Source organism: Strix aluco, chromosome 23, assembly GCF_031877795.1.
Source record: "Strix aluco isolate bStrAlu1 chromosome 23, bStrAlu1.hap1, whole genome shotgun sequence".
Classification (NCBI taxonomy): Eukaryota; Metazoa; Chordata; class Aves; order Strigiformes; family Strigidae; genus Strix; species Strix aluco.
Genome location: NC_133953.1, coordinates 3,920,852 through 3,932,805, shown reverse-complemented (window position 1 = coordinate 3,932,805; position 11,954 = coordinate 3,920,852). Strand labels below are relative to the sequence as shown.

Below are 11,954 nucleotides of genomic sequence, written 5' to 3'. Positions count from 1 at the left end.
TGATGTTTGGAAATTTCCCATAGCAGAGAGAGATGCAAAATGTTTTATCTGTGAAGAAAAAAACTGTTCTTTTTTTTTTTCTTTCTTTTTTAAACAAGAAAAAACTTCTAGTTGTCCTCACTCCGCTGATGCTCCAGGCAGTCCCCGTTGCATATATTTAGATTTATATATTCAAAGTATAAAATGTATTCTCCCTGAGCAAATATTTTTTTTACATGCAATAGGGTGAAATTAGCCTCTTTGTGCAATGTCATGGCCCTGTTTCTTGGTTAAATAAGTTCAAGAATCAGGTTTCTGGGGCAGATATGGAAAGAGATTGAAATTCTGCGTTCTGTGTTATACGCAGTGGCTCCTCCTTATCGCCACCTCTCCCTGCTTCCTTCTCAAATTCAAAGAAAATAACTTCCTGTCCAGTTAGGTGATCCAGGATTGTCTGAGGTGTACTGCAAATGAAATGCCAAGGGCTAGAAATATTCCAAGCGATTATTTTCTTAAAAGCAGGAGGGAGCCACTCCCTGGCTCCTGCCAGCCACTTCTTGATGTACAACCACTTTTTCTTTTCTAAGAAAAAAGCCCACCGCACTCAAGACCCCAGCTCAGAGTACTGTTCAAAAGCAGTGTAGGTATAGCCAATACAGTCTTCTTGATTTCTGTTTTTCATCTACGTTCTTGTAGGTTCCCACGTTCAGGTAGCCAAACTACTGCGTCGTGTGCCACAGAGGAGCAAATGTTGTGGTGCAGGGTTCTCCCTTGCCCCTCTCAGGTCACTGAGGATAAGTCCGCTTCCAGTGTGAGTCACCCTGCTGCCATTTTTCCTTTCAACCTTTGCCAAGGTCTGATGACAAGACTGTGATTTCTCTAAGCTTGTCTTTGTTACAGGTGTGACATACAGCTCGTACGGTTTCATTATGGCTTTCATAATGTATTAACGAAATGTCAGGATCAAGTCATTTATAATTAACAGTGACGTGTAAATGTCATGTCTAACAGTTAGAGTGTAAGAATATTTTTGTGAATGGGCCATTTTTTACACATGCAACTGTCAATGTCCAAAAAAGCCATAACCAGTCAGGCAAATGGTTGGTAAAGGCAGATTTTTTTTTTTTCTTTTGTTTACCCCTTATTGAATTCTTGATAGGCAACTAGACCTTATTGCCTGTTGTTCCTAGATCCAGTACAGCTACAAAGCTCAAGCCATGAATAGAAGCCTTTAGGAACATTTCAGGGATGATAAATGTGGAGTGGATAAACCCCTGTACAATACTGATGTAAAATTCGTATGAGCACTGTCTGTACTTTTGGGACCAAAGACAGTAAGGCATGCAGCACAGGAGCTGTACTACCAAACCTGACGAGAGGAAGAGTGGCTCAAAAAGGTGCCAGCAAAAATGGTCCCAAGCAGGGAAACTGATATACCAGAACCATTCCCATTGGAAAAGAAAGCCAAATTGACATTATAAGGAAAAGCAAAGAAAGAATGAGGAGGTAGACTGAGAAATTCTCACAGTTTCACAAAGTGAATACAAGGAGACATGCAGTGAAATTAAATGGTGACAAACTGAAAACGTTTTAAAAAGCAATTCTTTTCCATGAGTATTTAATTAAAGAAGGAATTTAATTGCTTTTAGAAGTTAATGGGAAGTTTGCAAGTCTAGAACAGATTAGATACTTATGTTTTTAATAGCCATACATAGAATTGTGGTCATTCATTATAATAACTTTAGAGCTGAGTTTAGACTTCAAGTTTCAAGGTTCAGGATGAAGTGCAGCAGTTCAAGACCAGGGAAAAACCAGTGGGAAGGACAACTCTTGGTTGTCCAAAGCCAGTAATACTTGTCACTATTGGAGAGGGTGTGTTAGAGAAGTCTGGATTCTGACCCAGGCTATATCTGTCTCCTGCAAAGGATTAAGCACATAGTTTGCCACTGATAAATAGAAGAGAAGGGTTGATAGATGTTTGGCCTTCACTTGGGCTCACATATTGAATAACTGCAATACAGCAGTATTAGTAATAATTGTCCAATGGCGTGGACCACCTCCAGTTCCTTGCAGTTACCATGTGCAATGGGAAAGGATTGCATGGCCACTGTCCAGAAATAAAAGCAGAGGAAGGTCAATGGCTTATCCAAGGCCAGGCAGCATATCACTGGAAGGGCTGTGTACAAAAGCCAGGTCAGTTGGGTTGCAGATCTGCATCTAACCATATGTTGTGACCTTCTCCTTCCTCATTAAATATGTTTCTTGGAACCCTGGTATTACCAGAAATAATAAACGTTTCAGAAGCAGTGAGGAGGGTTACACCTGGTTCTGCTTTCACACCCACTTTTCAGTAGGAGGTTAGAGCTGGTCTTCACCATGCAAGAGCATGTCATACAGGTGCGCTTAAGCTATCAGTGACTGCTGTGGGATGTGCTGAGCTCAGGTGTGGTGCTGCACTAGCAACAGCCCTGCTGCCCCAGGGCCTGAGCTGGCCCTTCCAGATCGTACTGGCCAGAGATCTGTGGTTGCAGCAGCTCAGATTGGTGTTAGATTTGGGCTAACTACGGTCAGTCCCCTGAAGAGTGTAGGCAGACTGAAGAGTCTAGGTACTCTGCCCCTGAAGAGTGTAGGTATTCCTTAGCTTAGGTGAGATTTAAGGAACTGTTGTAAATAGCAGGTCAAACCCATTCCTGGATTAACCCACTGATGTGGGTTTATTTTAAAGTTTGTTTTTCTTGTGTTTGAAGTGGCCTCTCATCTCTTCTGTCAAGGAATAGCAGTTGTGGCATCAGAGGGTGGTTTGCAATAGTGGTGTTTGCAGTCTGTCAGATCCCACAGCTTCCCCTTGCATTTCCATTTCCTTTCATAAATGAGGTTATTAGATTTGGAGGACAGATTTTTAAAAAAAGAATGAGGAAGAGAAAGAAAAAGAGGAAGGAAATCGGAAGGGAAGAAGGCAAGACATGATTGCTCTCTGCTACAGATTTTGTGGTTTGAGATGATTTTGAAAATTGCCTTTCCAATAGCTTTTGAAAAGTGAAAGGAGAACTTATTTTATAAGAACCCAAAGATATTCCAGTCACGTGTTTCCCTTCATTTGTATGGGAGAATTGAATGGGAAGTTAAACACTGTAGGTCTTAGTGGAAAAAATAAAATCAGTGTCCACTACTTAGTATGTTAGTAAAGATGTAGTTAGTCTGCTGAATCATGTCTGTCTGTAGGGTTCTAGGATAGGAGTCACTGGTCAGCGATCTGTAACCATGATGCTGTAATAAATCCACAAGGGCCCCGTGTTGGTTGCTGCATTTCATAAAGTGACTCCTCGGGACTTCACATTGGAATTAAAGAGCTGTAGTCTCTTCCTTCTTCAACAGAAGAGGAGGATAGCCATGCTCTGCTGGTGAAATTGCTAGTGCGAGGGGTTCTGTGATGCTCTGTTTTGTTTATATTCCAGTAGAGGGGCAATTTTTAATTGCAAAATACGTATCCACAGTCTCATTTGCATGGTGCATACAGCCTCTCAGGAGGTATGCACACCAGCTCACTGCTGTGTGCTTTAGAAGAGGTGGGGATCTCATAAGACAATCTGTCTTGGTGCTGCCTAACATTTTATATATATGTTTCTATATATGTTTGTCACATGCCTGTGAAGTAGCAAATTGCAAACCAAGAGTGACTAATGAGTTGAAGAGCCAGGAAAGGTTATCTGGAGCAAAGAGAAGTGTGTGATAACTTTTTAGACTAATAGGATGCAAGGTGAAAGCCTAACAGACTGTGTGCAGTGAGTCAGTCCTGCACCAAAACTGACTCAAGAGGGGCACCTAGAAATGGTCCGGGGGAGCACGAGAGTAGGGATGTGGGGGTGCTTAGTGGAGTAGTTGTGTCAGCTCTTGGTAACAAGGAACTCTTGATCTGTATTGAAGTCAAGGGTTAAATGTTTCATCCATGAGTTAGTGCGAGGAATTAAGAAAGTCTACTTGACATCTGAAATCACAGGGAGGCTTTTTCTGAGTAATAAAAAAGCCTCTTCAAATTATTTAAAGCATGCTTCTCTTGCATTTTAAAACTGGGGGAAGCTGTGCAAGCGAGATGGGCCAAGTTTTACTCTTGGTTAGTAATAACTTAGTTCACACAAATGACAGCAGGATTTTTCTCTTTGTCCTGCCACAGCTTTAAAAGGAGTTAGATCCTTGTTTAGGTTGCAAAGCAAATGCTCCCCGTTGCCATTTCTGTGAATCCTGCTCTGAATCTCGGTTATAGAATCACGTCATTTGGTCATCTTGAAGTCTGTAAGTGAGCTTACAGACAAGCTCTAGGCACTGGGACTCCAGCATAGCTTTGAGACCATTGCTCAAGCAGTGCCTTGAGACCCACCGAGGCGGTGAATTCTGATGTAACTGTTCACATTTTTGCTTGCTTCTTGTCTGACACAGGCTTGAAAACTCAATGGTAGTTTGCTAGAGTAACGGTGAGGGCGAAATGAATCTCCTTTGCCCGGGTATCTGAGGGAGGTTTAAAAACTCTAAACAGGACAGGATTCACTTGGGAAGTTCCGAGTTTATAAAGCAGCTCCATTACTTGTTGGGAAGCCCTTGGTCTGCCTCATGCCGCATTGCATTACATATTAACGCAGGCTTTGCATTATATATCAACGCAGATTTGTCCTCAGATACCCTACTGTGGAGAAGGCCATTTTTAAATCTTTAATAGGGCATTAGAGCAATTTGTCTGTGATTTAGTTTTAAGTGGGCAAGGAGAGTGGTGACAAACAAAGCCGGGAGGCCCTAAAATTCTTTGAATATTCCATGTTTTCCTGGAACTGTTGGGAAAAGGCTGCCAGAAAGGTCTTGGCAGGTTTTCTAGGTGGCTGGCCAAGTCTGAAGCAAATGTGGATAGTTAATAGGCTAATGCAGCTGTGGTTCCAAGTCCATACATATATAACATACGTTTTTATTTAAGAAATCCCACCGCATGGAGGAGCAAATGTAGTGCTAATATATCTTCCTGAAAGAAAATAGCAAGGGAAAAAACACTGTCATCTTGTAGTGGTAAAATAAGGGATCTTTCACCCTTACTTTTTCAGGACTTGAATTGTCAGTTGAAGAAGAGGAGACATAGGAAATGAAATCAGTAGACAGGCAGCGGCTTTCCCATGAGGGCCTCATACTAATCAGGAATGGCTTATAGAGCAATAGTTTGTGTCTAAGGGAAAAGGCAGAAGTTGTTCGAAGAATGGATTTCTGTTGCTAGATTGACTTTTTGTTGTTACCATGCAAGTAATTAAAAATGGCAATTAAGCAGGAAAGTGGTCAAATAATAACTGGGGACCTGCTGCTGCAGTTGGTTCCATGTGGACAGTCTGTTCTAGCATAAAGTATGAGGCCACCTGTGTGGGTCAAACCGTAAGAATTAAGTGCTGCTACTGAATCATCCCAGGTATGGGCTGGTTTGGGAGGGGGTTCTCTGTGCACCAAGGTCAGAATCTGTGCACCAAGGCCCACCGTCGTGCCTGGTGGTCACAGGCACCCAGGTAATGGGTGGTTACTGTCACGACTGGTGGTTGTTCCTGCGAAACATGAGTTCAGATTTCTCTGAGACACCAGGTGAATTAGCTTTGTAATTTTACAATTGTCTCCACTGTGAGGGATCCTTGTTCATATTCAGCTCATGGGGCCTGTCTTGTTTTATTATTAATGGGGCAAAGACTGTGCACAGCCTCTGCCCTTGTAGTGGAACAATTTATTTTTTTTTTATTAAGCAATTGGTGCAGACCCTGAAGTTCTGCTACAGACTCCCTATGGGATCTTGGATGAGTCACTTTTTTTGTTGTTGTTTTTATTCACTGTCTATAAAATAGAGGTCCCTGTTCCTCGTAAGGAGTATTGTAAAGACAGAGGAACTGATCATATGTGAATTGTTCAGACAGCCATGTTGCATGTCATACTGGAATTGCAAGTGAGCATACTGTGTATCTCTAAGAAGAAATATTTCATAGGGACTACCTCCATGCTGACATGCACTCATTAGCTGTACAGAGTTCAAATTGACAATATTTATTATCTAATACTACTGCTATACAAACAAAATCAACTTGAAAAGGTTATTATTATGCTTTAAAAATCCTAATTAATGTCATTTATTATCATAATAACTAATGTGATATTCAGATTTTTGTTTTCTTCATTTTGTATCTCATGAAAATGTTACACTGTCTTTTTTGCATTGTAAAACCAACTAAATTTAAGTTTAGGGTGTACTAGAGCCTGCACTGCAACGTTAAGTGATGCAGAAGTGTGGACTGGCACCAGGAGTGGGGAGACTGGCTGCTTCGCTTGCATCCCGCTGCTGTTTCTGGCACGCAGAGACTGAGCAGTGTCTGATGGGCCAAACGTAAGTCCTCCGAGGTTGCTGCCTCTTCCTCGCATTCTGACATTCATTCTGTCTGTCACATGCCTCTTGATATGTGGCTTTCTAATTTTTAACACGCTCTCAACACCAGTGAAGTAACTGGAAGTGAGTTAGTGTATATTAAGACCTCTGTGTCTGATTTCACAAGAGGTGAGGGCGACTAGACTTGCGTTCAGACTTTCTCTGTGTTAGAGTGCCCAAGCCTGTTATGTCTTTGACAGCAATACCTCAATGGCTTGTCATCCTGTAGCTACCCTGTGAGAAGAGACTCCCTGTCCCCAGGAGCTTGCAGTCCAAATAGATAAGGCAGGCAGAAGAGGAAACACAAAGAGATGGAGAGACTTGCCCAAGCCACTTAGCGTGTCGAGCGGCAGGACTGGGAATAGGAACAGGGCTTTTGAATTCTCGCCACTGTCATCACCACTGGTTTGGGATTCCTCTGGCTGGTGCTGTACCAGCTTCTGCCTGTCCCTGCACAGGGGTCGGTGCTGTGGGCCCACCAACCAGCTGTAAAAAATATTTTGGTGTCCTACCTTTTGGTTTAATTCTTAAGCAGTGGCTGAGACAAGTATTTTTTTCTTGAGAGAAATGTGCCTCCATGTGTTGTTTAATTTTTTTTTTAAACTGTGTCAAGTGCAGGTTGTAGCTAGAGTACTAGAAAACCTGAAAAACGTTACTTTGTTTATCTTTTAAATAATTCCACCCTCTCTTTAAAAAGATAGTGCTGGTGAAAAAGGGCTAAGAGTCTGGCAGGAGGTCTGGGGGATATTTAAGGATGAACCTGCTTTGAGGCTCTTCAGGTCCCTGTAATCGCTCAGGGCTCTTTACAAACATTAATTAAGGCTCAGAGTCACAGCTCCTTTCTTATGTGCAGTAGTTACGTTACCTATTTGTGTTGGTTTTGTGTAGGGGAGAATTGGAAATAGACTGCAGGACTGAGGGTCCACAGTGAGTTCATTGAGGAGATGGGAACAGATCTGTGGAGCGCAGGCAGCAGCCCTCCAAGTCTCTGAATGACACTCCCTCTTTTACAGAGAGACCCAGCACTTCTCTCCTATTGAAATATAATTCATTCTAGCTCTGCTCTTACTCACATGGATTTCTAATTTAAATTTAATTTTCTACTTTTCCTGCCAGGTCAGATTCCCAAAATGTCCCTAAACTTTATGCATGTTTCTGAAGTTGAACCTAGGTTCAGCAGTTTAGATTCTAATTGAAGAGCCTCAACATGGTATTATTTTTACTGGCTTTTTCAGAAAAAAAAAAAGAAAGAGTTGATTGAGGGACACTGTTTTTTCATGCAATGTTTCTAGTGAAATTTCAAGTAAATCTTAAAAAAGCGTTAAATGTTGACCAGACAGAGTTTTTGTAGCAGCCTTGTAGGTTATATTAATATAGCTCCATCACTTAGTAACTGAAATGTTTCAAAATTTGTCAGACTTTCAGTGGAAAGCCTCAGATCTTAAGAAATTACATTGCCAGCTCAAAACACATTAGATTTATCCAATATTTTAGTGGGGTTCTTGGAACTTTTGTTATGTTTTAAGTGAATCAAGTCTTGTTTGAAACTTTTGGTGGACCTGAAACCATGTGAAATATGAGGGTTTTCAGGTGCTTTATGTGATATGGAAACGGCAAATCGTGCAAGAGTAGATGTAATACTTTTTTGTGTGACTTCATCCACATGAGTTTGAGTTTCACCTTGAGTTTCAGAGTTCGGTTAAGTCCGGTATGTACAGGAGAACTCACAGATAAGGGCAGATTGTTAACTCCCCATAGACAACGCGCACATCACTCCAGGTGTTCTCACTTCTCACACTGTTTGTTTGATACTGGATGAATTCATGTCTGCAACCGTTCCTTTCAAATCCCTCTGTTATATCGACTGATCTTTTGTTGAACTCTTCCCATTTCCCTAAACTTGGTTTTCAGTAAGGGCACCGAATGGTGCCGTATTCCAGGGCCTTTCACCAGGCCCGGTTCACCAGGAGGTGAACAGCACTGACTCAGTTTGCTTTTTGCTTGCTTTACTCACCTTGGGATAGAATTGTTTTATGGCTGTCTCACCTTATTATTTTAATTGTTCTCCATTATCCAGGGATTGGTATAGTTGGAGCTCAAAGAACTTTGAGAAACCTGTTAGCAGAATTGGGGGATGGAGAGAAAATACAACCACCACTTTTTAAGGTGTGTTGCTGTCAGGATAGTGCTTGGGTGAGGTAGTTTGCTAACATATGCCTTGTTGGGTTTGGAGGTGGAAGTTGGTGGGTGATGAAAGGGAATTGGCGTGATCTTCAACCACACTCCATCCTCTCTGTTGACTAACAGGGTATCAAATGAGGATAACAAAAGTAATCTGGGCATGGTAGCTCCAAGGACCTTAAAACCCTCCAAGGATGTGGTAAGCATTGTTGTGATGGTTCTATATTGTGGGGAAGCAAGGTAGGAAGAGGTGAAGTGATTTTATCACTGATCTGATGTGGAATTGGACAATGGTATACAAAACTATGAGGTTCAAACTAGAAGCTTTTGGTTGTTGAACCCCTCGCTTGATAGAGCACTGTCTGGTAATGCCCAAATCAGTGCACCTTTGCCCAACTTTGCTTCCATGGCTGTGCCCACACCATGAATTTGTACCTTTCCTCACGTAATTGGAATTCATTTGTACTAGTAAATACTTTTCACTCCACTGAAAACATTTTACTCATTTGTAAACTCTTTCCGTATATGCTGTCCATATAGCTGAGATATAACTGTTATTTTAAAGATATTTCTGTATAGTTTGTCTAGATTGAAGCTATTGACTTGTCTCAAAAAGGCCTTAAGGTTTTATAGTTAATGCTTAAGTCCCTAAAGCATCCTCTCTGGCTGAGCATCCCTTCTCCTATGTGTCTTCTCCTTCGCTAATTCCAATTGGTCTCAGAAAAAAGAGTAATAGTTGGTCTTTACTCTGCTTTCTGCTATAACTGGGCACCTACTAAAGTCTCTTCTTCCTTTGAACCTGTCTTTGTGATTAAATTCATTCTTCCTTTCTGTTTTCCAGCTTCTCTCTGCAAACTTCCTCTCACTCCATTTCTGCAAGAACTTTTCCTGCAAGCCAGGATTAGCGGAGGGGGTACCAATTTATTTATACCCACTTCAGCACGGTAGCAGCCAAACGTTATAAGTTACTGGGTTGTTAAATGGCCTGTAGCACATGAAAGAAGCTTTAGTGTGCTGGTGCAGTTCAGAGTGGACAAGTGTCTACCTCACAGCTGCTCTGAACGTATCCCCAATTCTGGCGTTTGGATTTTTTTTTCCTTCTTAACCTGGTAATATGAACAGGCATGCTCAGGACTAAATGGTCTGCAGAGGCTTGGCCCCTTTTTAAATATGAGAATAATTTTCAGGCCTCTTTCAGTTCTGCTTATTTCACTCAAAAAACCCCCAACAAACCAGAACAAAAAGAGAAATATGAGGAGTTGTGGAAACCCCTCAAACTTTCTCTGTTTAAATTTCAAATTCCTGGTGGTCACAGTGCCAGGTGATTTTGCCATTTGTGTTTTCTTCTGTAGTGCCTGGCTTGAATGATCCCAAAGCAGCAAGCTAAGTTAAATACATGGCTATTATCAAAAGAGAGTGACGCCTCTATTTTTTTTGTGCCAGCCTGGAGGCCCTTAAGTTTTGGAATTTGAGTCTTTGAAAAACAAAGTTCTAGTAAATGAAGTGTCCGGATGTTAGTGATGATTCATAAAAGCAATTAAAAAAGGAAAGTGCTTTTCCGCTGAGCGTAATGTCTTGGTTTGAAGGTGTTCTTAAGTGTGTGTGTAATTCTGCAAATAGTGGTCATTGGATAGTGACCACTGTGTTGAAGATTATGGATCTGTTTCCAGTATAACACTTCTTTTCACATGGTTCTGATGATCAAAACCTTTTTTTTTTTTAGTAGTTGAATCTTTCTTATTTAGTTTCTACTTCAAAATAGTTCCCATCTCTTCCTTCTTAAATTTGTGAAAAAAAAAATCTACTGAGGATGTAATATTTTCCATGGGAGAAATGTGTTTTTTGCAACGTAAATATTGGCGATGGCAGGTAATGGAAATTCATCAAATATGATTATTTTTTTCCCCAGTGCTACGCTCTTGCATTTCAGCCCTGACCTTCCCCAAACACAAAATGCCTCATTTGTACAGCTTTCAAAGCCATTTTCAATAAGCAAGGCTGAACTCAGTTAAAACACGATTAGGGTTATTGTTGTATACAAAGATCCATCAGCCTGGCCACGTTGCCTAAGCAAGAAGTAGACCCTGAGGCACGCTCTACAAGCTTCTTCCTACATGGCTTTTCAAGTCGTCTCAACCAACCTGTTAGCTGTTAGGGGCGGCTTTTAGGCTCTGCTGCTGCTGTTCTAGAACAGACACTTCCCGTCTTGCTGCCTTCTCCAAGTGGATGCCTCTTGCTTCTCTTGGGGCCCAGGCATGTTCCAGAGTTGGGGCTTCAATTTGCTTTGCCCTCACATACTGCCCTTGGTTAGCCCTCGCATATATGCTAAGGGAAGCAAAATAGTTTACTGATTTATCATGGATCATTAGATGGAGTAACTATTCTTAAAACATCACCAGTATAGATACAATAATTAGAGATGTGCTTTTGTTAACATTGCCAGCCTCTACCCTCTTGTACAGTACCCTTGGGTACTAAATAATTACCCACTTTGTGTGGTTATCTAGCTCACTAATTACCCACAAAAATTGGGGTCAGGTGTTAACTGCTTGAAATAAGTATCCTCCAAAGACTTGGTTAAATTGTATAAAGAAATTATGTGTTTGCAACAAAACTTTAAAAAAAAAAAAATCAAACATTTTTTTGGAAGGAAGATAAGGGAACGCGAAAAAGACAACGGATGTAAGTTGTTCTGTGTGATGGCAAAATCTTGCACATTGCTGTGATGGTGAGGGAATCTGTAAAGGGAGTGAAAGGATGGTTGGCAGATACAGTCTCTCTAATCCAGTCTACTTTTCCCAAAGAATAGATCCTTTGGTACACAGGGTTTGATTCTTCCCCTATCTAGGCTGATGCCAGTCAGGATTATGTCGGTATAAATAAGAAAATTTGTATCCATGGGTTCCTGGACTGACTTCACTGCATAGTCCCACCTCTTCTGTCACCCAGGGACTTCTGCATTGCACCCAATAATTTAATTGTGTATTGTGTATTTATTTCCATATGTTTATTTAAGTTGTTTCAAACTCTGTATGCATGCAGAATTTCATTCAAAGGCTGCTGCTCATAAAATGTAGCTTGCTTTGAGTAATAATTTAATTCCTGTGTTCAGGGAGTTACCCCAGTGAGTCAAAGATTTCTAGATAGCCCCACCCTCCCCAACTTCCCGAACACTTACGCTGCAGCCACTTTCTCTTTGCCAGACCCACACAAGATGTCTAACTAGCCAAAATCCCAAGAGGCAGCTTCTCCTGCCTCCCCCATTTTAGCCCCAGAAAAGTAGGGAATCAAGCCACAGAAGCCCTAAAGCCAAAGCCCTTGGGATACCCGGCACGGGATATCTAATAGACCATCTTCCTAACCT

At 41.4% G+C, this 11,954-nt stretch overlaps 1 long non-coding RNA gene across 3 annotated transcripts; it reads left to right on the top strand.

Moving 5' to 3' along the window:
- Positions 1–532: 532 nt before the first annotated feature.
- LOC141933886 (uncharacterized) lies at positions 533–10,152 on the top strand. 3 transcript variants are annotated; one of them, XR_012626238.1, is made up of 5 exons: positions 533–790; positions 6,231–6,370; positions 8,487–8,575; positions 8,717–8,789; positions 9,432–10,152. It is a non-coding gene; the product is annotated as an uncharacterized LOC141933886 (long non-coding RNA). The 3 variants fall into 3 exon arrangements; XR_012626236.1 differs by having other exon boundaries at positions 6,226–6,370; XR_012626237.1 differs by lacking the exon at positions 8,487–8,575 and having other exon boundaries at positions 6,226–6,370.
- The last annotated feature ends 1,802 nt before the right edge of the window (positions 10,153–11,954 follow it).